The 26053-nt window shown below is 35.7% G+C and overlaps 1 long non-coding RNA gene across 2 annotated transcripts in view; it reads left to right on the plus strand.

Annotated features, from left to right (window-relative positions):
* The window catches only part of LOC123571241 (uncharacterized), a 589891-nt gene extending 566130 nt beyond the window's left edge, over positions 1-23761 (plus strand). For both annotated transcript variants that reach the window (XR_010584065.1, XR_006695424.2), the window contains one exon: positions 23650-23761. This is a non-coding gene — a long non-coding RNA (uncharacterized lncRNA). The remainder of the gene's footprint in view (positions 1-23649) is intronic.
* Positions 23762-26053: the final 2292 nt, after the last annotated feature.

Below are 26053 nucleotides of genomic sequence, written 5' to 3' on the forward strand. Positions count from 1 at the left end.
AATTTTTGTTTTTAAGTTCCAGGGCACATGTACAGGATGTGCAGGTTAACATGGTGGTACTGCCTACCATTTAGATTCTTTGTTCCATGTTGTGACTTGAGCACTAGGCAGCCATTTGGCATTTCAATAGAAAACTTGAAAATTATTGGTTAAATATATGTAAATTATGTATAGAAATTAGAGATTAGCGATCTTGCTATAGAGCATATAAAAGGTAGTCAGAATATTATTGCTATATTGATTTTATAATTTACTGTATGTGATAAATGTACAATTATTCATGTTGTTGGCAACGTTCTTTTTAAACTTTTTTTGCAATAAACCCTTAAGATAGCAATATGTTGAAAAAGAAGAAGAAAGTTTTATTAAAACTTTTCTCACTGATAAAGAAGTTTTAAGCTGATTTTGTGCATGAGTAATTAGCACAAAATACTCATAGACAATAAATATCTATGTAGATAATATCACTAAGCACATGCAATCAAGACACAATCTTTTGAAGAACATCATTTTGAGAAGAGAATGCCTAAAGATGATGATTTAATATGTACAGTTGCAGAGGTATGATGAAATAACACTAAAGGTGACTTTTCTTAGACTAAATAACTGCTGATGTAAATGAATTTCACTAATTTCAATTGTCACTTTTCTTGGGCATGTACATAAAAATTGCTGTTAATGTGTTGGCTCCATTAGCAAAAGAAACTGATGTGCAGTTAAAGAATGACAGTTTTATATTATCAGCTTCAGACACTTCGAAAGGAAATTTCATTGATTTACAACCAATAATTGTTCGATTTTGTCATCTAATTAATAAAATCAAAGTAAAACCTTTGCAAATTCAATCTGTCAAGGGTGAAACATCTGACATTATGAATGCTCTTATACATTCAATTTAAGGTTTAATATTGCATATAGAATTACTATTGGAAAGCACAAATGTAATGGAGCACTGTGTTGTGGTGAAAACAATGTGTTTAAGAAATCTACTAAACACAAATCATGGTACAGACATAATTTATATTCAATAAATCCAAATAAAAACTGTGTATGTCAAAATTTGCATACGTAGTAACCAAATTAGAAAACGTGCTGAAATTAATGTTGATTACAACATAGATCTTCAATTTGGCTGTATATGTCCTCTTTCTTTGCTGTCTGTCTTCAATTGGATTTTAGAAATGTTTGATCTGCTGAAAAACTATTTTGTAAATTATTCTGTGCCCTATAATTTTATTCAACTTTTTAAACAATTCCTCTTATATTTTGGTTTTATATGGTTCATATTTAGTTTTAAATTGTTATTTAAAAAGTTAATTTTAAGCAGAGCCATAATTCATCATCTTTTCAAGATTTTATTGAATAGCAATCATAGGAATCAAGATTTTCAAACCAGTAAACTTTAATAATCATCTCTAGAGAACTTAGTGAAAATTAAAAATATTAAGACAAGTCAAGAGTATAGAAGATTTAATTTTAACACTTGATAATTGTACTTTGGAAATTTTTTGCCTTTATTATAAGGATATTTTGATGGAGCTTCTTTTTTATGCAAATTTATGGGTTACATGTGCAATTTTGTTACATGTATAGATTGTGTAGTGGTCAATTCAGGGCTTATAGGGTACCCATCACGTGAATAATGTATATTGTGCCCATTAACCAATTTTTTTGTCATCCATTCTCCTCCCAATCCCTCACCTTTCTGAGTCTCCAATGTCTATCATTCCAATGTGTTTATGTGTACACATTATTTAGCTTTCATGTATACATAAGAACATGTGATATTTGACTTTCTGCTTCCAAGTTATTTCACTTGTGACAATGGCCTCTAGTTCCATCCCTGATGCTGCAAAATACAAAATTTCTTTCTCTTTTATGGTTGAATAGTATGCCATTGTGTAAATATACCACATTTTCTTTATCCATTCCTCCATCAATGGACACTTAGGTTGATTCCATATCTTTGCTATTGTAAATAGTGCTGCAATACACATACTAGGGCAGGTATTGTATTGATCTCTTTTCCTTTGGATAGATAACTGTATGGGATTGCTGGGCCGAAAAGTAGTTCTATTTTTAGTTCTTTGAGAAATCTCCATACTGTTCTCCATAGAGGTTGTATTAATTTACCTTCCCGCCAGTCATGTATAAGAGTTCCTTTTTGTTTGCAAATTTGCCAACATCTGTTATGTTTTGTTTGTTATTTTAAAATAATAGCCATTTTGACTTGTGTAAGATGATACCTCATTGTGGTTTTATTTTGCATTTCTATGATGATTCGTGGTATTGAGCATCTTTTCATAAACCTGTTGTCCATTTTTATGTCTTCCTTTGTCTTTTTAACAACAGTTTCCTTTCACTAAAAAGTGCCCACCTTTAATGGGATTATCTCTTTTTTGCTGTTGAGTTCTTTGAGTTCCTTGTAAATTCTGGATATTGGTCTTCTGTCAGATGCATAATTTAAAAATATTTTTCTCCCTTTCTACAGGTTGTCTTTTCACTCTGTTGATTAATATTTTCTGCTTTTTAGACGCTTTTCAGTGTAATTAAGTCCCATTTTTCTACTTTTATTTTTGTTGCTTGTGCTTTTGAAGTCTTAGTCACAAATTCTTTTCCTAACCCAATGTCCAGAAAATTTTTTCCTGTTTTTTTTTTCTAGTACTTGTATAATTTTGAGTCTTATGTCTGTCTTTAATTCCATCTTTTTGTTTTGTTTTGTTTTTGAGACGGAGTCTCGCTCTGTAGCCCAGGCTAGAGTACAGTGGCCGGATCTCAGCTCACTGCAAGCTCCGCCTCCCGGGTTTACGCCATTCTCCTGCCTCAGCCTCCCGAGTAGCTGGGACTACAGGCGCCCGCTACCTCGCCCGGCTAGTTTTTTGTAGTTTTTAGTAGAGACGGGGTTTCACGGTGTTCGCCAGGATGGTCTCGATCTCCTGACCTCGTGATCCACCCGTCTCGGCCTCCCAAAGTGCTGGGATTACAGGCTTGAGCCACCGCGCCCGGCCTTTAATTCCATCTTGAGCTAATATTTTAATATGGTGAGAGATAGATATGCAGTTTCATTCTTCTGTATATGTCAATCCAATTTATCCAGTACTATTTATTGAAAAAGGGGTCCTTTCTCCCATGTATGTTCTTGTCAGCTTTTGTAAAAGATTAATTGTTTTTAAATATGTGGCTTTATTTCTGGGTTCTGTATTTTGTTCCATTGATCTATATATCTAGTTTTGCCTCTAAGTTAGCCTGGTCTCCAGGTCTATGTTTCTCACCACTATCCATCACCTTGTCTTGACAGAGCCACAAGTTAGGAAAATATGTTGAAAGAATAGGGAGCTTTATTTTATATAGCTTGTTTATTCTCAGCTGTGGACTCAATTTAGTCTCCTAAGCAAAGGGTAGGTTCTGACATGTGTTTCTTAATGAAAATTTACATCCATTATTAATTTTCCCTATGGCAAGTAGCTTACATTGTATTTTGTGATATGGCTCTCCATTAGGCAGAAGACTTTGCTTTTAATGTTTATAATATCACCTTATTGTCTATGTGATAATACACAAGCCACTTAATATATCTACATGTTACATCCCCCTTCTGTAATATGGACATTTGGTGAGCATCAGATAAAATAATATATGTGAATATATTTTAAAAATATAAAGCAGAACCTTTTGTGTGGCTGCATTAGATGTAAGATCTAATACTATATTGTTTTTGGTCTGACAGTTACCAAAAAAATCTCATCTCAGAATTTTGACTATTAGGTAAATGTGTACCCTTTAGATCCTGCCTTCCCATGCTCTTTATGAGCAAAGAGAACTATGCTTTCACAGACTACTGGTGTTTGAAAGTGGAGCACTGCAGTATTTTATTGTTTTAATAATGCCTATCTTGCCTGAAGCACTAAGAAAACAATTTGAATCTCCTAGTCAAGTGTGTGTCTGTTTTCTATCAATATGTAGTTATCGTGCCACCAAGTGTTGTAGTTATGAATAGCACTGCTCTCACAGTAAGCTTTAAATCAGTTAATTACTACATTTGCTTTTCTTTGGGGGAGGGGGCGGGGCAGGGATTACCTTCATGCTACCACAATTCTGTGTTTTCTTGAATGTTTTTGATATTGCTTTAATTACATATACATTGAGGAGTGCTCATATGTTATAAAGAAGTATTTGCTAATGTGTTGAATGTGGCTCTAGAAGTATAATTTCTTTAGCCCTTTGATAATACAGCACAAAAGATAATAAGGAAAATAGTCTAAATTATCCCCCACAAGTCTACAGTAGGACTGACAGCAGTGTTATTAAGATTTTCAGGAGCTTTCTTGGCTATCAATCAAAGATTCTAAAAGTCATCCCTGTGTTTATATTTTTACCATATAAACACTTCCTACTACTATCCTTTTGTGAGTCTGTGTAAGCATGAGCATGAGTAACTAAATCATCTAATCAGCTATTTGTATAGAGGAAGGATTTTACCTAAAAGCAAGAATTTTTCTCTTTTGAAAACGTGAGGAAATCAAGCATAAAAGTAAAGAATGGGATAGAACAGAAGAGGAAAACGAGGTAGTAGGACTGCACTAATAATCAGAGTAGCTAAAAAAAGGGTCAAAGGGTCACGGTCAAGAGAAATAAAATCTAAGACAATGATAAAGTGATAACATTAACATCTCTACTAATAGAGATGTGTTCTCCTAAATAGCGTCCTTTGTCAGAAACAAAAATAATAAAGGAAGCAATGTGATAACCAAACAGAACAGGCAAGGAACAGAATGACATGAAATTCTAATTGAAATAGTATACATTTTGCTGAGCATATGGGATACATTCTTGGGAATCTAGTGACTGAAACATAGCATTTATGGTCAATAAGGAAGTAGTCAACCAATGCAAAAAATAACCAAATAATAGATAGCTTCCGCAAATATGATGCTATAAGTGTTATTGCTCAATAAATATTTATTGAGTGAGTGAATGAATTAATGGTTAATGAAGGAAACACTCTTGATTTTCAACACTGATTTCCTAATTAAGGCCTTCATCTCCTTCACACCTAAAATTCAGTCATTTCCACATAACCATCACAACAACTGTGATGGTTATTACCTTACTGAATATTATTGTGATTTAAGAAAATAAAATCAATGTTTCAATAGTTATTGATTGTTATTTAACAAACCATCTCTAAATCTGTTAAAACATCAATCTTAAAATATATATTATTTTTCGCCAAGTGCCTGTGAGTTAATTGGGCTCAGCGTAGTGGTCTTTGCTTGGGACCTCACATGTTACCAGATAGGGGCTGGGCCTGAATACTGTTAGCTACAGTATCTACATGCTACATACAGTTTCTCCACAAGGCTCAGGCTATTCACAGCATGGTTACTGGGTTCTTAGAGACATCATCCACAAACAAGCATTCCAAGAGACAAAAAGTAGAACAACATCCGTGTCTGTAAATTGGCACATCATAATGTCTGTGATATTCTGTCGCTCAAAGCACTCACAGAACCTGCCCAGATTCAAGGGGAGAAAAGATAGGGTCTAACTCTTGAAGAGAAGAAGGAATCACAAAAAATAGAGCCATCTTAATTTATCTAAATCAACAATAAAAATACTAATAATAGACATTTTATGATGAGTATGAGAATGATGAGGATGAGATGATGTTGTGTATTTCTTGCTAATCCTTACATCTTCACATAACCCTATATCCTGATTTTGTGCATGAGGAAACTGAGGATGAAAATAGTTATGTAACTTGGTGAAGGTCACAACTTGGTGAGGGCTCAAACTCAAATATGCTTTTGCCATTTTATTTCATTATCCTCTCACCCTACCACAAAATCTACTATAATTACCTGTGCTCTCCCACACCAAAGCTAAATTCCTTTGTATCATTTCATCAATAATCTTTCCTATTCCTGCTTATGCAGTCTTACATCTTTCTGCATCCCACAGTGTACTCTCATTCCCATAATGCCCAGCTATTAACCCATATATATTGTCCCAACTTTGCCTTGTTCCCGTTACCTGAAATGCCTCCATTGCTTCCCACCACCTCCAATCTAAATTCTACCAGCCATTCATATACTTCTTATAGCCCATCATTTTTTTTCTCTGAATGTCTCCCTATCTATCTATAGCAGCCCATAGTGATGTCCCATTTAGTGTATTAGCTGTTGAACTTCAATTGTTGGTGTTTTCACCTGTGAGTTTCATCATTCCAACTATATTGCACATTTTGTGGCTATATCTACATCACCACATCTGGTATTCTTTCTGAATTCCTTGTAGCCTCCGCCATCTAAGACTGGTTCATCAGAGAATTGGCAATAAACTTCAACATGGTGCTTTAGTCACACCAAAGTCAATTGAAGCCTTCCATACAAAAATGATCAATGAAAATATTAGTCTGAAGTAACTAGCTTGACCATAGTGAAGTGAAGCATAGTATGCAGACGATACACTTATGCAAATTTTGTGCTATGTTCATCCTTGAACCTTCTCAGCAAATTAGAGGGAAAACCTATAGATCAAAGTGGCCCAGCCAAGCTGCAGAGTTATTGACTACATGCTGTGATTTCTGCATTTCCATTAACGAGCATTTTCTCTTCTGCTAGGTGGAGATGGAAATGCCTTTGATAGGATAATGTATTCCACAATTCAGAATGAAGCTTAAGGCACGTGTTCACTAAAAGTGTAAGATCTTTTCCCTAGAAGGTTCTGATCTGTCTTATGAAGAGTAGAGGGATTAAGAAGTTCCTGGGCATGTTGTAGGGAAGTAGGTATTTCAAGAAAGGAAAAAGGATATCTGTTAATAGTTTGCCTAAGGTGGCATCTGCTAATGTTTCTAACTTCACAGAAGAGAAAAGAGGACATCCTAGGGCATAAGTCCTCCAGGAGTCAAATATAGAAGTTTGCCTGATAGCCTACGGAGTCCCTACCATCAGACACTCCCTTCCCAATATCCTTCATACATACATGTAATTACTCATTGCAGGCTGGAGATTATTTCAATGCTGGCTTGAAATGTTGCTGAGCATTAGGAGGAGGATAAAGTGGGGCAATACTTTACAGCATCCTGCACCACCTTCCTTATCCCATACAATTACTAACTACTTTCCTGAGACAAATTTCCAAGTCAAATTGTAAATCAGCCATGAGTCTTACACAACCAAATGAACTGATCAAGCTCCCCATAGTTTCAAGTCCTCAGGTAGAGATTTTAGAAAGTAGTTTAGGAGGCAGGCTAAAGAATATAGCCAGCCAGCTTGTCTTACCATTAACTTTATTTCCCTTTCTATCAGGGACAGGTAATCTTGTTTAGCTGGCCACTTAGTCTTAATAAGCCAACATGAAAGTTCTAATGGGAATGCTAAAAATCTCATTTGTGAGAGTCAGATGATTTCTGGTTACCAGAGGCACAATTTTCTATCTCCAGTTGGCTAGGTATTTGACGTCTACTGGTGTGAGAAAAATGACTTTATAATGGGGAACTGAACAAATGTTTGAGTTTTATTTTGTCTTGAGGGTAATTATTACTAGAATTCTCTTGCCCTTGTTTTGCCTGTCACACTAAAAACAATATTTCAAAACTGAAATATGTGCCGTGGAGTAAGGCATGTAGTTGTGCAAAGAAAATTGTAAGGTTTCAAAATAGTCTTTCTTGGCATCCCTGTCTATTCCAAATCTAAAATAGTTTTAGAATAAATTGAAGTACTCTGAATATTTATAAACTATTTAAGGAATCCAGTATATCTAGTTTCCCCAAGAAAAGTCATGTCAATGATCCTTGGAAATTCTTTATTTTTATCCCTGTCCTACAACATGGCAGGGAGTGGGATGCTCCATGAAGCTTTCAACCTTATATCATGTTGCTCCTTGTCTAATTTAGAGCATGATACATCACTTTTGCTACTCTAGCCTCAGTGGTGGAACATCGAACCCTGACATGGATGTTCTCTATAGTAGACCCTGGTCCCTTCCCTGTGTTTTGGCCACATCCTATCCCTGCTACTCTGAGCTTTTGGCTTGAAGAGAGCAGGAATGACTGCAAATTTGGTCTCTGCACTCTGTTCAATGAAGAAGTAGAGAGAGTGGCTGCTATTGCAGCATGTGCAGCAGATGCATCTGCCTAAATCCATATGCAGTAGTCACAGGGAGAAAACATTGTGGGCTCTTTTTCTGGCAAAGGAGGCAAAAAGGCCCAATGTGTCTCCCACCACACCTACAAACAGAGCTGGGCAGCAGCTGAGACAGCCATAGCCACAGTTAGGAAGGAGTGAATTAATTATTCTGTTCCTCACTTAGATGTTGAAGCAGTTGCCCATAAGAGGCAGCTCTTTTCAGCACTTGTGCCATACATTCCTACTCATTTTTCATGCATTCTGGAGCATATGGGTTGTGTAATTGGATGGTTCACCCAATCCCATCACCATCTGCTCTCCAGATAAGCTGCACAAGCCTTTGGTAAAGTAATGAAAGATTTGACTGTCCAAAAGCCTCTTCTCCCAAGCAAAACTTTATACTTTCAAAATAAGTATATTATCAAATGAATTCTGTCCATATATATCCATATAAATTTTTTATTACATCACATGTAAAAAAACACAAAATAATTTTGTTGAATTGAATCTATACTGTTTCCAAGTATACAGAAATAATAATTGTATTAATTTTAAAATAAAGTTGCCCTTAAAATGGTACCACAGATTCACATTTTAAATAGATTTGTCTATGTGGAAATTTCTCTACATATCAGTCATATCAACGGTCTTCTCAAACAAATATGAAAATGAATTAATTTGCATGATTTGCTCAAAAAATAATCTTACAAACTTCAATTTGACTTGTGAGGTATTGATTTCAAGATATGCTAGAATTTGAAGTGGGATTCTGGTCATAATACAACTAGGTTGCAGTTACACTTCTCTGTGATTTTTTGCTCTCTCCTCTTTCTTGATTTGTCTTTATTTTCAGACTGTTTATAAGATGGATTGAGCATTTTCCAGCATCACATCCAGACATGACAAATCCAGAAGACGAAAAATCTGTATTCCTATGACTCTTTCATAGAATTGAGAAAATATCTCTTTAAAGTTCCCCAGATTTTTTTTCTTGTATTATTCACCAGAACTGGTTGAATATCCATTTCTATACCAATCATGAGCAAGCAAAATAAGGTTTTCATGATTAGCTTACATCAGTCCTTGGATAGTCAAGCATCAGGAGTATTTATAGTTATCCATTAAATACACACAAAGGCTTCCAATAATCTGTTTACTTTGATATCTTCCTGCCATCTAGTGGATTATGCATCTGGCTTATACCAGGGAAGCGTAGGAAATTTTAGGTTTTCCAGCCAAAGTGGTCTAGATGCTTACTCTTAATTTCTTTAAATAGTTCAAAAAAATAACACTCAAAGTTATCTTTGCATAGAAACTATAATTCTAGCATTTGTTTAAATTGTTCAGATGGAAATATAAAAACAAAATGATGTAGCCAGACTAACTTTAAGAAGTATCACTTCTGATGTGTGTTCCTGCAATGATTGCACTTATTGACAGGTGTTATTTGTGTTTGAAATCTCCTAGTACTTATTCTTCTTCAAGTGAGATATTGAAGAAATAAAACAAAGAGACTGGGAACCACATTTAATGCCAATCGGAAATGCACATGTAAAATAACAACAAAAATGTTCCTTATTCCTTATCTGAGTCTAGAAAGAAGATTTATTCTGCAGTATACCCAGAATAAATCTCAAAGAATACAATATTAAATATGAATATGGATTCAGTTTCCCCAAAGGGAAACCTATGTATGGTAGGAAAACCAGTAATTATTATGTCTAGTGCACATCCCCAAGATGACAAAATTGACTTCTTAGTAACTTTAATTTGAAGAGGCTGGTCAGGCATTTATCCATTTTTTCTAAACCTAGACTATGTTTTGAAATCATAAAAACAGATAATTTAACAGTGAAAAATAATAGAACTGTTACTTGCAAGTTATATGAAGCAACTGTTTGATTCAGTCTTAAAATGAAATTGCTTAATCTACTCATGCTTTTTGCATAAGAATTCAGTAGTCTTACAACATTTTCTAAGAGTAAGTTTTATTTTTCCATTCTTCAAGTTTTGGACTTTGGTGCCAATATGTCAATCATATCATCATTTGTGCTCTGTTTCTGAGACTTTTAGGACCTCTGGAATATTTCCAATTTAAAAGTGAGCAGAATAAAATAGCAGGATGAGCCGCGAATTTTGGAAACAATGGAACATAAGAAAGCTGTGGAGCCTTGAAAACCTAAGCAGGAAATGATATTTTAAGAGTCTTGGCTGGGCACGGTGGCTCACGCCTGTAATCACAACATTTTGGGAAGTTGAGGCGGGTGGATCACTTGGAGTCAGAAGTTCGAGACCAGCCCGACCAACATGGTGAAACCCTGTCTCTACTAAAAATACAAAAATTAGCCAGGCATGGTGTTGTGCATCTGTTATCCCAGCTGCTTGGGAGGCTGAGGTGGGAGAATCACTTGAACCTGGGAGGTTGAGGTTGCAGTGAACCAAGATCATGCCACTGCACTCCAGCCTGGGCAACAGAGTGAGACTCCGTCTTAAAAAACAACAACAACAACAACAACAAACAGTCTTAACTACTTTATATTTAAGAGAGATATTGCCAATAAATAAACAAGTGAAGACTCTTGCAAAATGCACAAGAGAGTATGATTATTAAACCATATTTTATTTTATTTTCTAATTTTGTTCTTGGTGTTTTCAACCTACAATGTTTAATGTGAGGCATTAAAATGTTATGGTTAGTTCAGAATCATATTAACATTTAAATACTATATGTACGTAGTCTAAAATATATTCTTTGAAGTATTATGTATTTAAAACCTTTTTATATAATTCAAACTGATATTCAATGCAATAAATATAGGTGGCACTCAGTTATCAATCCTTTTAAACATATCTTTACCATTTTGAAGGAGGTGGTTTTGCAACATTTTCTGCACTTTTGCACTTGTGTTCTGCTTTAATCTCCTATTTATACTGATTTCAAAATAGATCCATTTAACTGTTGGCTAAAATGCACAAATAGTCAAGATTAAACCTCACTATGGTTTGTTGAGTGCAGCAAAAGATAGCAAGTCTCATTTTGCTGAGAAGATTCTGGCTCTATTCAAAAGACAAAAAGGAAAACTAATAATGTAGGATTAATCAGATTTTAATTTCCCTTGTTTGGACCCTTGATTCTTTTACCTTTTATATCGTCTCTTTTCCGTTTTGCCCCTTTTGCTACCTCCTTCTCTGCTGAATGTTGAAAAACTGTAAGGCTTGCAAAAACAGCTATGAAAATAACTTTTCTGACAATTGCCAGGAGGAGATTGAATCAAGGATCCTGAGCAAGAGGCATAAAAAATCATTCCAACCTAGAGTTTTCCAGTAGTTAAAAAAGAAAACTGCATCCTGTCTTGCACCATTTTCTTTTCCAGGCTCTATAAAACTCCAATACAGACTCAAAGTCTGTTTCTGTCTTATGACTTTACTAAAAATTTACTGCTCTTTATTGAAGCTGCTATATAAGCTGAAACTCAAAGCTTTTAGGAAGAGGGAAGGCAGAGAGCTTTCCTCCATTTTCTTCTTCTTAATTGTCTTCAGTTGAACAATCCTCCATATTTTGAACAGGCATATTCTGGTGTCCCACAGCACAAAAGTGACATGATAATTCCTAATTCTAGTTTTCAATCTCGGGGTTTGTCTACTTTGTAATATATCTGAGAATCTTTAGCAAAAGTAAACCTGATTTTTTTCATGTTAAATTTAAGAAATATTTATTTCTACTATACTAATAGTATAGTCTTCTCTAATATAATTACAGAACCGAAGAGTATTCCAACTCCAAACATTATTTTGGTTTTAGTCACTGGAAGTTCTTGCTTCTCAAATTGGCAAATGACTTCTTCTGAGCTTCTAAGCAGTATTCCCAAAATGAGGCCAATGTAAGCAGCCACAAGTCTGCTGGGCAAAGCAACAACAGCAACAACAACAACAACAAAATAACCATTATCTTTCAACTTTCAGTCTTTTTACCGGTGCTTGATGTTATATAAAATATGGCTTTCAACGGCTATTGTAATCAACAAGTCAACAGCTTCGACTTTCACTGTACACACATTGCAGCTTGAGCATTCCTTGCTACCCATAGGAATTTGTTTGCTGATGTCCCAGGAACAAGACAGAGGCAACTATTTCATCCAGGCTTTGGTCAGGAAACTAAAGAGGAAATATAATTTTGCCGAGAAATCTACAGTTATCACTCAATTTATTATAGTGTTGCTCTCTGAGGAATGGCAGGATAAAATAAATCTGGGAAAAGCAAAAGACAGTTTAATACAAAGGGAGCCCAGAAGATTTCAGATCATTCCATTAAATCAGGGTTAGACGAGGGCCTTAGCATGAACGCTGACTTTCAAGGAGGATGAATAATAAAAACAGCTAAACTTTATGGAGCACTTACTATGTGCCAGACGGCAATTTATATGAGATAGATTGTATTTATTTATGAAGAGGTGAGTAAACTGAGTAAAGAATGCAAGGTCACAAATCTAGGAAGTCTTTGAGCCAGAACTTAGACCTAGATATTCTTTCCCTTCAGAAACCATGATTAGATGTATTATTCCACATTCTCTCTCGAGAACAGTTGAAAAGGTTTTCTGTTTTTATTTGAAGCTGTATGTTTCACGTGTGGCAATAAGAAGACTCTGTGAACATTAAGTAGAGTCTTTTGCCTTAGAAAAGGGGCACTTCTATGTTGGGCAAAAACTTTTTTACTCTGAACACAACTGGAATTCTTTATACTATGCCCCTTGCCAATGAAAGAGATTGTGAACTTCTTATAATGCCATACATAGCTCCTATACATCCCTCCGTGGCATGGATTGCATCCCAGTAGTGAAAACCAAGGTATTTTGTGTGCAGTAATGTTTTCACCATGAGACCTACCCTTACTATGTTATTTTAAATTGCAGCCTGTGCTCATCGTAGACTCCAGGTCTTTACCCTCACAAAAAGTCGTTAGGACAGTTAATAGAAATTCTGAAAGTCCTCTATTCAGGACCATGGTAGGACTGTACTGTACCAAACTTGCAAGTTCAGCTTGACCATCTGATTTATTTTAGGTAATAATATATGAGCATAAATGACAGGTAACACTTCTGGCTGAATCCCTTTAATAGTCAACGCTTAATTTACCACTTTCTCTAACTGCTGCCACAGGAACCAGCCATATTCCGGATGGTTGAATGAGTAATAGAGTCTTTGTTGTTAAAGACATTAAGATTTGGGGGATAGTTATATTAGGAAGACCTATCATCTTACAAATATAATTTCTTTCTATATACTATAGTGTATTTATAGAGTATATAAATATATACATATATATTTTCTTCTTTATCATAGAACTTACTGCTTTCTAACATACTGTACAAAATTTACTTTGTTGGTAAGTAAAGTGGTAAGTAAGTAGAAAGTAGTAAGCTTTAACCTATTATCATAATATAAATTCCAGGATAAAAGGAGAATTTTTTCTATTTAGTTTCATATTGTGTCTCAAGAACTTAGAACATGATATGCCTGGAATATAGTAAAGGTCAATAAGTCTTTGGAGAATTACACTATTCATAAATGATGTAAATTTCAAAGATCATTGAATGCATAGGAAATGAAATTACTTGAACAATAAGGATAAATTAAGGATGTTTTCGTGATATGACATTCCTGAAATTCCCTAATAGTGGATTTATTTCAATGGGGAGAAATTGGCTTCATACTTTAAGCAACAAGGCTCTGGGAGCTATACATCGGACATTAAGGGTTATCAGCTCTTTCAAAAATGCAGGGGAGATAGAGATTTATGTTTGGATTTTATACACCTGTGGAGGACCTCGTGAATCAAATCTTATTTGAATGAAAATAAGTTTAGTTTATGAAGTTTGTCAGATTCAATTTTAAAAGCAAATTAAAACACACCAACCTCATGTAATAGTTTTTAAAATTAATTTTAATGCTTTTTTAATTTAATAGTTTTTAAAAATTTACATTGCACTATCCACAAGCTTCATCTGAGATAGGTAGAATATAATTGAAATTTCAATATTTAGATTAATTATTTGTATTAGTAAGAGAGGAATCCTAAGGCAGATGACCTTTTTCTTAGCATAATCATAATTATCTTACGCAAAGGAAGCTGGCATAGACTAGTCTAGAATGGAGGTTGAGAAGTAGATTACTTCAGGTATCAAGTTTAGAATCTATTCTTGTCTAGCTAATCTCTCAGGGTTTGGGGGCCTTAGAACAGACAAGAGAGGAAGCAGTCAGTATATAGTTTAAGGGAGAAAAATGGTCATTGAGGTATAAAATAACAGAAATATTCAGAGAACTTAGAGAGCAATGATTTCTTAGTCTCAATTTTAAGTGGATTTCTAGTCCATGCTATTCTGTACTCTCCCTTATCACAAAGTCTTTTGCACACATTCTTGTGTTGGTTCTACATTGAAGAAAGAAGGAGGCTGGTGAAGATGAAATGTGGAGTAACATGAGTGGAAAAAAAGATCAAGAGTGGTAGAGAAACAAACAGGGACTCAGTCTTTTTGGTGAACAGAAAGTCAGTGTCAAGGAGAAAAACTTAACATCTATGGGAGTCTATAAAAAATCTTGAAGACTCCAAATTTCTAAATTCAGGGTAAAAAAATACAAGGTAAAGACTTACTGTTTAAACGAAATATCTAGTAAGTAAAGTAAAATTAATTTATTCATCTCTTTTTAAAATTAGGGAGAAAAAGCTTTCTATATTCAGATAAAGAATATGACATACACCCAGGTGTGACATCCTTTATATGAATGCATAAAGGTTCAAAGTTAGATGTGAATGAAATTAAAACAACATAAGCCCTCATTCTCTCATCCACTCATATTTACCTCTGGAGAGGTAAACATAATTAAGAAATTTTAAATTTGCAGATTGGGTTCTGTGGGAAGGTGACTCTGAAAAAGAGTTTTTTGTATGAGAGTTTATGATAAACATCTGTGGAAGGAATTGAAGGATGTAGAATTGGTCAAAGATGGAAAGTGGGCTACAGTAAAATTTCAACCAAGGCTTCAGTAGAGCCCATGAAGAAATCTGGGATGATCCTTCAGAGTTATTCCACATTGCAGTAAGGGGGTTAGGCCTTTCTATCCTAACAATGACCAGGCACTATGTGTGGGCCCTGTGATCTTAAGAAAAGCAGGAAACTTCACACTGGCAGCCCACAGCTACCAGCAAGCAGCCCAACTAGAAGCTAGGAAGTGGGGGGAAATTCTTTAATTCTGAACAAGGCTCTGGGCAATACATAACAACATTCATGAAAGTATCATCCTAAACATCTTATTTATGCATTTCATCATATCACATGACATATGACAATATAATTAACACAATACAAATTAGCAAAATCATAGCTTCATTATTCTCATTCTACTACATTTTTACACACTAAATCTTAGATCTTTCTTTAGTTTAACATACAAAATTTTTATCATTCTTTTAAACAATTACTTAGTATTCCATAGTATTGTTATACCATAAATTTCATTAACTCTTCTTATAAGAATAAACATTTATGTCATATTCTAATATTAGAGGCAATGTCATAGTGAACTTAATTGTTTAGGTTTGTATATATACAGGGTTTTTTGTAAGTACACATTCTTAGAAATAGCATTTCTGGATCACACATATGGACAATTGTGGTACATGATGCTAAATTCCCCTTGGATTTAGGTCAAAAATAGGTCAGTTCACATGCCTTCGAGAGGTACACAAGACTGCATATTTTTCCACAGCTCTACCAAGACTGTGTGTTGTAATTCTTTTTAATTTTTGACAATATGATGGACAATAAAATATATTTGAATGTGAAGTACCCGAATTGATGTGTAACTGAACTTAATTTCCCATTGTTGTACATAACTATTTGTTTTTCCTCTGAATCACCTGCTCACATCATTTGCCTGCCCATATTTTTTATTGTTCAACTATTTTTCTTGATATGCAGGCTTTATTTAAAGCTACTCTTTTTTTCTATTCAATATCTTATATTTTAATTTTTGTTTATGGAATCATAGGCCATAAGAAATTTAAAACAAACAAAAATAACCTCCGTACACCAATACTAAAATCAGTGAATCAAACAGGAAAAATTATAAATAATAACCCAAATACATTTTCCCCTTTACCAAAATTTGGAATTCATCTCCTGTTAGTGATGTTATAGCAATACAGTGTCCAAGAAGGAAAGAAAGAAATCATGCTAGGTATTTCACACAGAGGGGACGCAACATATTGCATTCTTTATAAACATGTTGACTTAAAGTTTAACTTTTCATTTGACAGTGCAAAAAGAAAACAAAAGGTGGGGAAGTCAAGGAGGTCCCTCTCCTTGACTTCTCAATATTATTTTCAGGTACTTCTTTGGTCAATCCTAGAAAAAAACTATTCAACAAATTGTTGATCTTTAGTTTCCTCTCAATTTCTCTTTGTTCCCCACTCATAGTATCAAAATATGTTCTTTTCCCTTAAACAAAATGTCTTTAGCAGTCTATTTCTGCCCTGAAGCCTTCCAATCACAGAAAGAAACAATCAAAAACCCATTTATCTTGCGAAGCTATTGGAAAGATAACGAGTCAGCTCTTTTCAACCTCGCAATCTTTTAAAGAACTGCAGTAAAAGGAAACTACTTAAATTCTCAAATTAATTTATTCTGGAGGAAATTGGGAAGCCATATACGTACATAAGGTGATATAAAAAACAGGGCAGACAGCAAGTATGTATGTTTGGGAGGGCAGTGCTTCAAATCATTCCATGTACATGTGTCATTTACTCGTCCCACAAAGATATAAAATGCAGGAAATCAACCCACAAAGTGTAGCCAGGTTTCCTTTTCCCCTGTGAACTGGAAAACTTAGAAAAAACCAGGGTGTCTAGGAAAACAACAGATAATGTTTTCTAAGAAAACAGTAGCATGGTTTCAGCAGAAGAAAGCCATATGGGTGTGTTTAATGTTAAACATGGGAGCTAAATGTGCAATTCAAAATATTAGTTTTAACTGTTAGCCCTTTGTGCCACTTTCTGACGTTAAAAGTTTCATACACCTTTCAAGTCACAGTCCCCACATCAATAAAATGTGAAGATTTGACAAGTCTAGTCCCCAAATAGTTCTTTGGTAGGCATAAGAAACACCTGGAAAGCTTATTGGTTTCAATCTTGGCATTTATATGTAATCTCTGACCTACGGAGCGGTCTAATTTCAACATCAAGGGGTTAGGATAGACTTGAGTGTTTTTTCTCTATAATTTTGCATATATAATATATATATTTGCTCTTAAAGTAGAAATCTGTTTAAGTCAACTGCACTACTGGAAAATTATTCTTTTCAAAGTTATAGACCTTTTGCTATTACAAATTATTGACTGCTGTGGATACAATTTTGTAATTTTGAAAACTCAAGGTGTAAAGTACACTTTGCAAATCTCTCTGAGAAAGATTGTTTCAGAAGTTGAGAAGCAATCAACTTTTGCTAGGCACAGTGGCTCACACCTGTAATCCCAGAAATTTGGGAGGCCAATGTGGGAGGATTGCTTGAGCCCAGAATTTCAACACTGCAGTGAGCTGGGATCACACTACTGCACTCCAGCCTGGGCAACAGAGCGAGACTCTGTCTCAAAAAAAAAGTTGAGAAGGGAGACTCCTAGCATGAGAAGGGAAGAGGTGCTGTCAAAGTCATCATAGTGCCAGAATAATGACAGCGGTATCATTTGTATCATGGGATTTAAAATATTTGAGTTCGAACACTTCCTGAGAAAATACAAGAATCGTTTTTAATGCTAATATTGAACACATCTTTGATTCTAAATCTCTCATTTTTTTCTCCATTTCCAAAGAAAGGAATGTCCCTCCTCCTGAATAAACCTAAGTAATCTGTCTCTGAATTTGATCCCATCCAATTCTGAATCCTTAGGACCTTTTCCCATTCTCCCATCACAGACATTGTAGCACCTTCCCATCTCTCCTTCATTTATGACGGTTTTTGTCTGCTTCAAGATATGCACTGGTCTCCTCATCCTTTGTAAGATAAAAAATGACTGTTACCTGCATCTGCTGCTTCCTCTGATACACTCCTGTTCCTCACCTTCTTTTCACTACCAAACATTTCGCATAAAAGTTCATGAATTATTTCATCACTCATCTTCTCCATAAAACTCAGTCTTCTTATTTATGTTTTTCTGAATACCAAAATGCACAAAATCTACTTCTTTCCCTCTCTTTATATATGTATAGGAAGTTAGATAAATATAGATATATCTAATTAGCTAAACCCAATGCCTTTTCCACATCTTCACATTTCTTCACCTACTTTGTATTTTTGCTGAATGTGTCACTATTCACCCACCCACTCCAATGAGTGAAAATGTTAGTATTACTACAATAGCAAATAAGCCGTGTTTCAGTTGTCACTAAGTACAAAACTTTAGTGGCTTAAAATAGCATATGTGTTTCTCTCTCGTGAAATAAGACCAACATGGGTTACTTGTGGAGTGTGGAAGAAAGGACTCAACTCATCAACATTCAGGGACTCAAGATGGAAGAATGGTGACCTCTTGAATATTACCATTTACCAAACCAGATAAAACTCTAAAGTATCTCACACCAATTATTAATTTTTTCAGCCTAGAAGTTGCATATATCAAGTTCTCTCACACAATATTGTCCAAAATTACACGGCCCACCAAACTATAGATAGTCCAGGAAATGAGATCTCCCAGTTGCTTAAAAAGTAAAGAACCAGAAATATCTGGTGAAAAGTATAATTCGTACCACAAATATTTTTTTAAATCCTAGGCTTATTTAATACTAAATTAGTATGGTGTTCCACTTTGGTTTATTTTATATTTCTTCTTACACAGCCCCCACATATTGTAATAACCCTATATTCTACTCTTCTGCACTAACACTCCTATAGACCTCAACAACTTTCATGTAGTTAATTATCTCTTCTATGTCCATAATTCTTTAATCTGTATTTTCAAATATTCTTCTACTACTTTTATCACTCAATAGCAGAATGGGGTATGTGAAATAGGTGCTAGAAAGTGACTTCACTTTATGATGGAGTCATATTATTGAAAAGCTGTTCTATAAAGGATCGTAAGTTCCATAAGCAAAGGCTTAAGAATGAGAGCTCTTCAGTGGTAACACAACAGGAAATATCATCTTGGAATACAGGGAGATAGATGGCTAAGATCTTTCCCTTCAATTTTTCAAATAATAGACTATATTGTATCTGATAAGAGAAGATTTAGATTCAAATACAGCAAATATATTTCAGCACATATCATGTGTCAGACTTTGTGTTAGCAGTGTTCATATTTATTATCTTGCTTAATCCTCACAGCAGTAAAAGAATCTAATGATTTAAGATAAGAATATAGAGGTTTAATAATAAAGAGTATAAAATAAGTCTTAGGAAAAAGTAGAAATACTTTAGAACTTTTCACCCAATGTCATTCACAAGTAAGTTTGTGATAATTATTATAAAGGCAGAATGGTTTGACTACCAAGACCTCTGACTGTAGACATTCCTATTGTTGGCAACATTTTAAAAATTTCATTCGATGGATCTCATGATCTGGTATTAAAATTGCTATGCAGGGTTTTAAACTTAAAACTATAAACACTTTATGAACTATTTAAGAAATTTTCAAATTTAATTTTTACTCTATGTGATTTTTTGTCACCCCATCTCTGTAAGGTAACATGCAAATCTGTCACATGCATATGTTATACTTCCTATAATTAGGACAACTAGATTCCCACTTCCATACAGTGACATTGATTCATAAACTTTTTCTATACTTCCATACAGAACAATGGTACTTTTTATATAATACCACAGTTATAACATAATTTTATATTATAAAGATAACTTTAAAACTCTGTTACCTCCTCAAATATTTTTCTACTCCCACTAGCAGCCACAGATAGAAATCCTGTAAAACACAGTATTTTAAAAGAGACAAAGTGACAGCTAATATACCATAAATAAGGGGAGTCCATCTGTGTAGAGGACCAAATATAACTTTCTGTCTGACACATTCCCACTACTCAGCCCTTCTGCAAATGCAGAGACAAGTTACTTGTTTCAGTCCTTAAAAAATATGTCATGAACCCAGAAGCTTTGCCCTGTTCTTTTGCCTCCAATCTGCTTTATCACCATTTGCATAATTAGTCCATCTGAGTACTACTTTGTTGTCTGTACCCCCAGATCTGTTCCACCATTGCCAGCAGGAGGACTAGAAGGGGCTCAAGGAATTACGGACTCTTTCATTTTAGAAAAGGAGAAGCTCTGGTTCTTAATTGATCATTACAACAGTTACAGATGAAGGGACTGAACCCAACTGTGTGTTTACATTGTCAAAGGAACATGTAACTAGATTCCACCAGGAAAATTCAACAAAAGTTTAGCCTTTCCATTTTTAATTGTGGCTACAATTTTTAGTGCAATATTTTCAGGGCAAAAATGTAGTCTCTAAAAAATGTTCTCCTCCCGTGTTGAGGGCTACAGAAATGAGAGCTTTCAGAATATAGCAAATTTTACAGATGGCATCATGAAATACCTTATTTTCTCTTTCTTTCCATGCTATACTATGCTTGCCTCTTACTTATCTTACTGATCCTCTTTTATTTCTTTCTGTTAACGTCTGTTCTATGGTTTCTCTTTATCCTGACAGTGTTTTGATATCTCCTAACTCAAAATTTTTGGCTAGTTCTCCTAACTTCTGTTCTGAGCTCTCTTCTCTAATGTAATATTTCTATAGTTGAGTCCACCAGTAATGACAGCCATGTCAAACAATTCTGAAATATGGCTGGGTGCAGTGGCTCATGCCTGTAATCCCAGCACTTTGGGAGGCCAATGTAGGTAGATCACCTCAGATCAGGAGTTCAAAACCAGCCTAACCAACCTGGTGAAACCCGTCTCTACTAAAAATACAAAAAATTAGCCAGGAATGGTGGCAAACACCTGTAATCCCAGGTACTCGAGAAGCTGAGGCAGGAAAATCACTTGAACCCTGGAGGTGGAGTTTGCAGTGAGCCGAGATTGTGCCGTTGCACTCTGAAAATTGTTTCCATAGCCTTATAATCTGGGAGAAGCTGCAGTTAAAAAGTTTAAGAACATAATAAATAAGGTTAAATAAACTTGGATAGGGTTAAACTTCAGCTCCATCACTTACTAAATATGTGTTTTAATTTCCTCTTATGTAAAATGAGGATATGGCAACATAATTCATATGATTATTGCAAAGATTCCATTAAAAATATTTGTAAAGCACTGAACACAGTGCTCGGCACACAGTGTTTGCAGAATTTGAGGGCAAGTAACTTGATAAGGTTTGGATGTGTCCCCACTAAAATCTCATATTGAACTTTAGTTCCCATAATCCTTGCATGTCATGAGAGGGACCTGGTGGGAAGTAATTGAATCATGGGGGCAGTTACCTCCATGCAATTCTCGTAATAGTGAGTGATTCTAGAGATCTGATGGTTTTGTAAAGGGCTTTTCCTCCACTTTGCTCTGCACTTCTCCTTGCTGCTGCCATGTGAAGAAGGGTGTGTTTGCTTCCCCTTCTGCCATGATTGTAAGTTTTCTGAGGCCTCCCCAACCCTGCAGAACTGTGAGTTAATTAAACCTCTTTCCTTTATAAATTACCCAGTCTCAGGCATTTCTTCATAGCATCATGAGAATGGAACTAATATAGTAAATTAGTACTTGGTAGTGGGGCGCTGCTATAATCATACCTGAAAATTTGTAAGAAACTTTGGAACTGGGTGACAGGCAAAAATTGGAACAGTTTGGAAGGTTCAGAAGACACAAAGATGTGGGAAAGTTTGGAACTTCCTAGAGACATGTTGAATGGCCTTGACCAAAATGCTGATAGTGATATGGACAATGAAGTCCAGATTGAGGTGATCTCAGATGGAGATGAGGAACTTGTTGGGAATGGACTAAAGTGTCTTTGCTATGCAAAGGCTGGGATGCAGGGCATGAAGTCTATGCAAAGAGACTGGTGGCATTTTGCTCCTGCCTTAGAGATCTGTGGAAATTTGAACTTGAGAGAGATGATTTAGGGTATCTGGCAGAAGAAATTTCTAAGCGGCAAAATGTTCAAGATGAAGCGGAGCATAAAAGTTTGTAAAATTTGCAACCTGATGATGTGAAAGAAAAAAACCAATTTTCTGTGGAGAAACTCAAGCTGGCTGCAGAAATTTGCATAAGTAATAAGCCAAATGCTAATCACCAAGACAGTGGGGAAAATGTTTCCAGGGCATGCCGGAGGCCTTCACAGCCATCTATCCCATCACAGGCCTGGAGGCCTAGGAGGGAGATATGGCTTTGTGGCCTGGAGGCCTAGGAGGGAAAAATGGCTTTGTGGGCCAGGCCAAAGGCCCTCCCACTATGTGCAGTCTTGGGACTTCATGCCATGCATCAGCTGCTTCAGCTGCTGCTATGGCTAAAAGTGGCCAATGCACAGCTTGGGCCATTGCATTAGAGGGTGAAAGCCCCATGCCTTGGCAGCTAACATGTGGTGTTGGTCCTGCAGGTGCACAGATGTCAAGAATTGAGGTTTGGGAACCTCCACCTAGATTTCCCAGGATGTATGGAAACACCTGGATGTCCAGGCAGAAGTTTGCTGCAGGCATGTAGCCCTCAAGGAGAACCTCTGCTAGGGCAGTTCAGAAGGGAAATGTGGGGTTGGAACCCCTAGAAAGAGTCCCCACTGGGGCACTGCATAGTGTAGCTGTGAGAAGATGGCCACCATCCTCCAGAACTCAGAGTGGTTGATCCACTGACAGCTTGTACCATGTGCCTGGAAAAGCCACAGACACTCAATATCAACCTGTGAAAGCAGCTGGGAGAGGGGCCGTACCCTGCAAAACCACAGGGTGGAGCTGCCCAAGGCCACAGAAGACCACTTCTTGCATCAGCATGAGCTGGACGTGAGACATAGAGTCAAAGGAGATCGTTTTTAAGCCTTTAAGATTTAAGATTTGACTGCTCTGCTGGATTCTGGACTTTCATGGGGCCTGTAGCCCCTTCATTTTGGCCAGTTTATCCCATTTGAAATGGGTGTATTTACCCAATGCCTGTGCTTTCATTGTATCTAGGAAGTAACTAACTTGCTTTTGATTTTACAGGCTCATAGGTGGAAGGTACTTGCCTTGTCTCAGATGAGACTTGGACTTTGGAGTTAATGCTGGAATGAGCTAAGACTTTGGGGGACTGTTGGAAGGGCATGATTGTGTTTTGAAATATGAGGACATGAGATTTGGGAAGGGCCAAGGGCAGAATGATATTGTTTGACTGTGACCTCACCCAGATCTTATTTTGAATTGTAGCTCCTATTATCCCCATGTGTCATGGGAGGGACCCGGTGGGAGGTAATTGAATCATGGGGGTGGTTATTTCAATGCTGTTCTCATGATAGTGAGTGAGTTCTCACAAGATCTGGCGATTTTATAAAGGGCTTTTCTCTTTTTTTTCAGCACTTCTCCTTGCTGCTGCCATGTGAAGAAGAATGCGTTTGCTTCCCCTTCTGCCGTGATTGTAAGTTTCCTGAGGCCTCCCAAGCCCTGTAGAACTGTGAGTCAATTAAACCTCTTTCCTTTATAAATTACCCAGTCTCAGGTATTTCTTTATAGCAGCCATGAGAACAGACAAATATATAACTTTTGTGAATTTTGAAATTCAGTTAAAGAAATGTTTTACTGCCTGAAATAAAGTGACTCTCTCTGCCATCTAAACTTTTAAATTACTTAGTACTACTGGAATATAACAGAATATTGGTGCCTTTAACAGGGATGAAGCAGGGGAAATCAGTCAGGGGAAAGGAGGGTTGGTAAACTTGATCTTTGCCATCTGTTCAAATTGCACTTTAGTATGGTGAATCTTTTTAACAGGAGTCATTTTTTATCTACTCTATGTGGCCTTGACCAAAGTAGTTTATTACTGTTTTAGCTTTATACCATAGACCCAAGATATGAATAGTGGAAAGGAAATATTATTATAGCTTGGTTCCCCTGTATTCTCTAGAAGATCACTAGAATATTGATTTCCTTTTGGTCTGATTCACTGTACAATGGTTTTATAAGGGTGGATTGTAAGAAACAATAATTTGTATATATATATATATATACACACACACACACACACATACACACACACACTATGCATATATAATTATACACATACAATTTCCCTTCTGTTTATTATTCATAATAAACACCTATTTTTATTATTATAAAATAAACTATATTGAGATTTCTTGACTTGCCTAGAGAAATAAGGACCAGGTGCCTAGCTAAAATTAGAATTCAATGACTGGATTTTAGAGACAGGAATGCGAGCTTGGCTAGGTCTCAACTTACACTGCATTCAATTAAAAAATCTAAGAAACGGCAAAAGCAATTTAACACATTTCTAGAAATTAAATGGTAAAGCCTAAGAGTGAAGACTGAAACAATGCTACTGAATTAAGCTGCTGCAATCATTATATACCTGTGGTTCCCAATTTTAATGTATTTTCACCGCATCAGGAAAACTTCCAGAAGACTAATAAAGGTGTTAAGAAGTAAAGCTAACTCCAACATACAATCTCCCTGGCAATACATTTTTGTATTTTGTTTTGTTGTAATGCTGGTAACACTCCAGTTTGGTGCAGCCACAGGAACTGACATTTTCCAATCACTCTGGCATTTACAGCCCCCTCTTCATTCTGCATCCCGCTGGGATCCTCCTCCTCAGAATTCACCAGCAAGGCTCGGCCTGCCTTCACCACTGCCAATCTTGTTTCATTTTGGTTTGATGAGTGGAGGTTCAGAGAGGGTGAGAGTGTTATAACTAAGGACAGAAATGAATGATAGCACATACTACCCAGCTACCCTTTTCTATTCCCAACTGAAGATCACCCTTAGGGATATGTGGTTTAAAAAGTAGCTGAGAGAAATAGCCAAAGGAAGAGGAAAATGGATGTGAAAAAAAAAATGAAACAATCCTTCATACTACTCTCACTCCAGTCTCCCTTTCCTCTATGGCAGTTTTTCTCTTCTCTATCCTGATTTTTTCTCCTCAGACAACTCTATTCCAGATTCCTTGTTTCTTCATTTGTGAAGCTCATCTTCATCTCTCCATGTCCTTGTCTTTGTCTTACTCGAAGCCAATCTCAGGGCCATGCCCCTATACAGGTTTTTATTAATCCACCCTGAGTAATATGGTTGATAAAATTCAAAGTGATCAAAAATACCCTTTGGAATTGCATATATAATGTGAATTCCCTTGCTACTTTATATGACTACATGAGAAAGTTTGAACTCTCTGAAATAATGATAGGGCACTATAAAATGCACAACGTTATTATTAATCATATTTTTTCATGTTATAAGCATCAGAAATAGCAGTTCTCTGTATTCTGCTAACCAGCTCTGCAGCTACACATGCTAACATATTGGAAGTTATAGAGGCAATTCTAAATAAGTATAAAAATGCAACAAATGGCAAACCATTTATTAATCTCTTTAAGCTAAATTTTTTCAAGTTATTTTTACAGTATCTTTTAAAACAAAATCCCATATAAAAATAAGTAAATTCTAAAAATTATAAAGCCTAGAATTTCACAGCATTGCCCAAATAATTATGAGCTTTGTCCATATGTCAGTAGAGTTACAGTAAACTTAGTGATTAAGTTTTTCACTCAATACATTTTCAATAATTGCTTTTTCTGGATAGTGCACTGTACTAAATCCTATGGGAGATACATAAATACATAAACAATAGTCCTAATGTTCTGGAATTTTATAGTCTGGTTATAACAGAAAGCATATAGTCAAATAAACCCACAGATGAATGTCAAATAAATGAATCAGATAATGTATAGTATAGGAATTTAGAGTA

This window comes from Macaca fascicularis, chromosome X, assembly GCF_037993035.2.
Source record: "Macaca fascicularis isolate 582-1 chromosome X, T2T-MFA8v1.1".
Taxonomy (NCBI): Eukaryota; Metazoa; Chordata; class Mammalia; order Primates; family Cercopithecidae; genus Macaca; species Macaca fascicularis.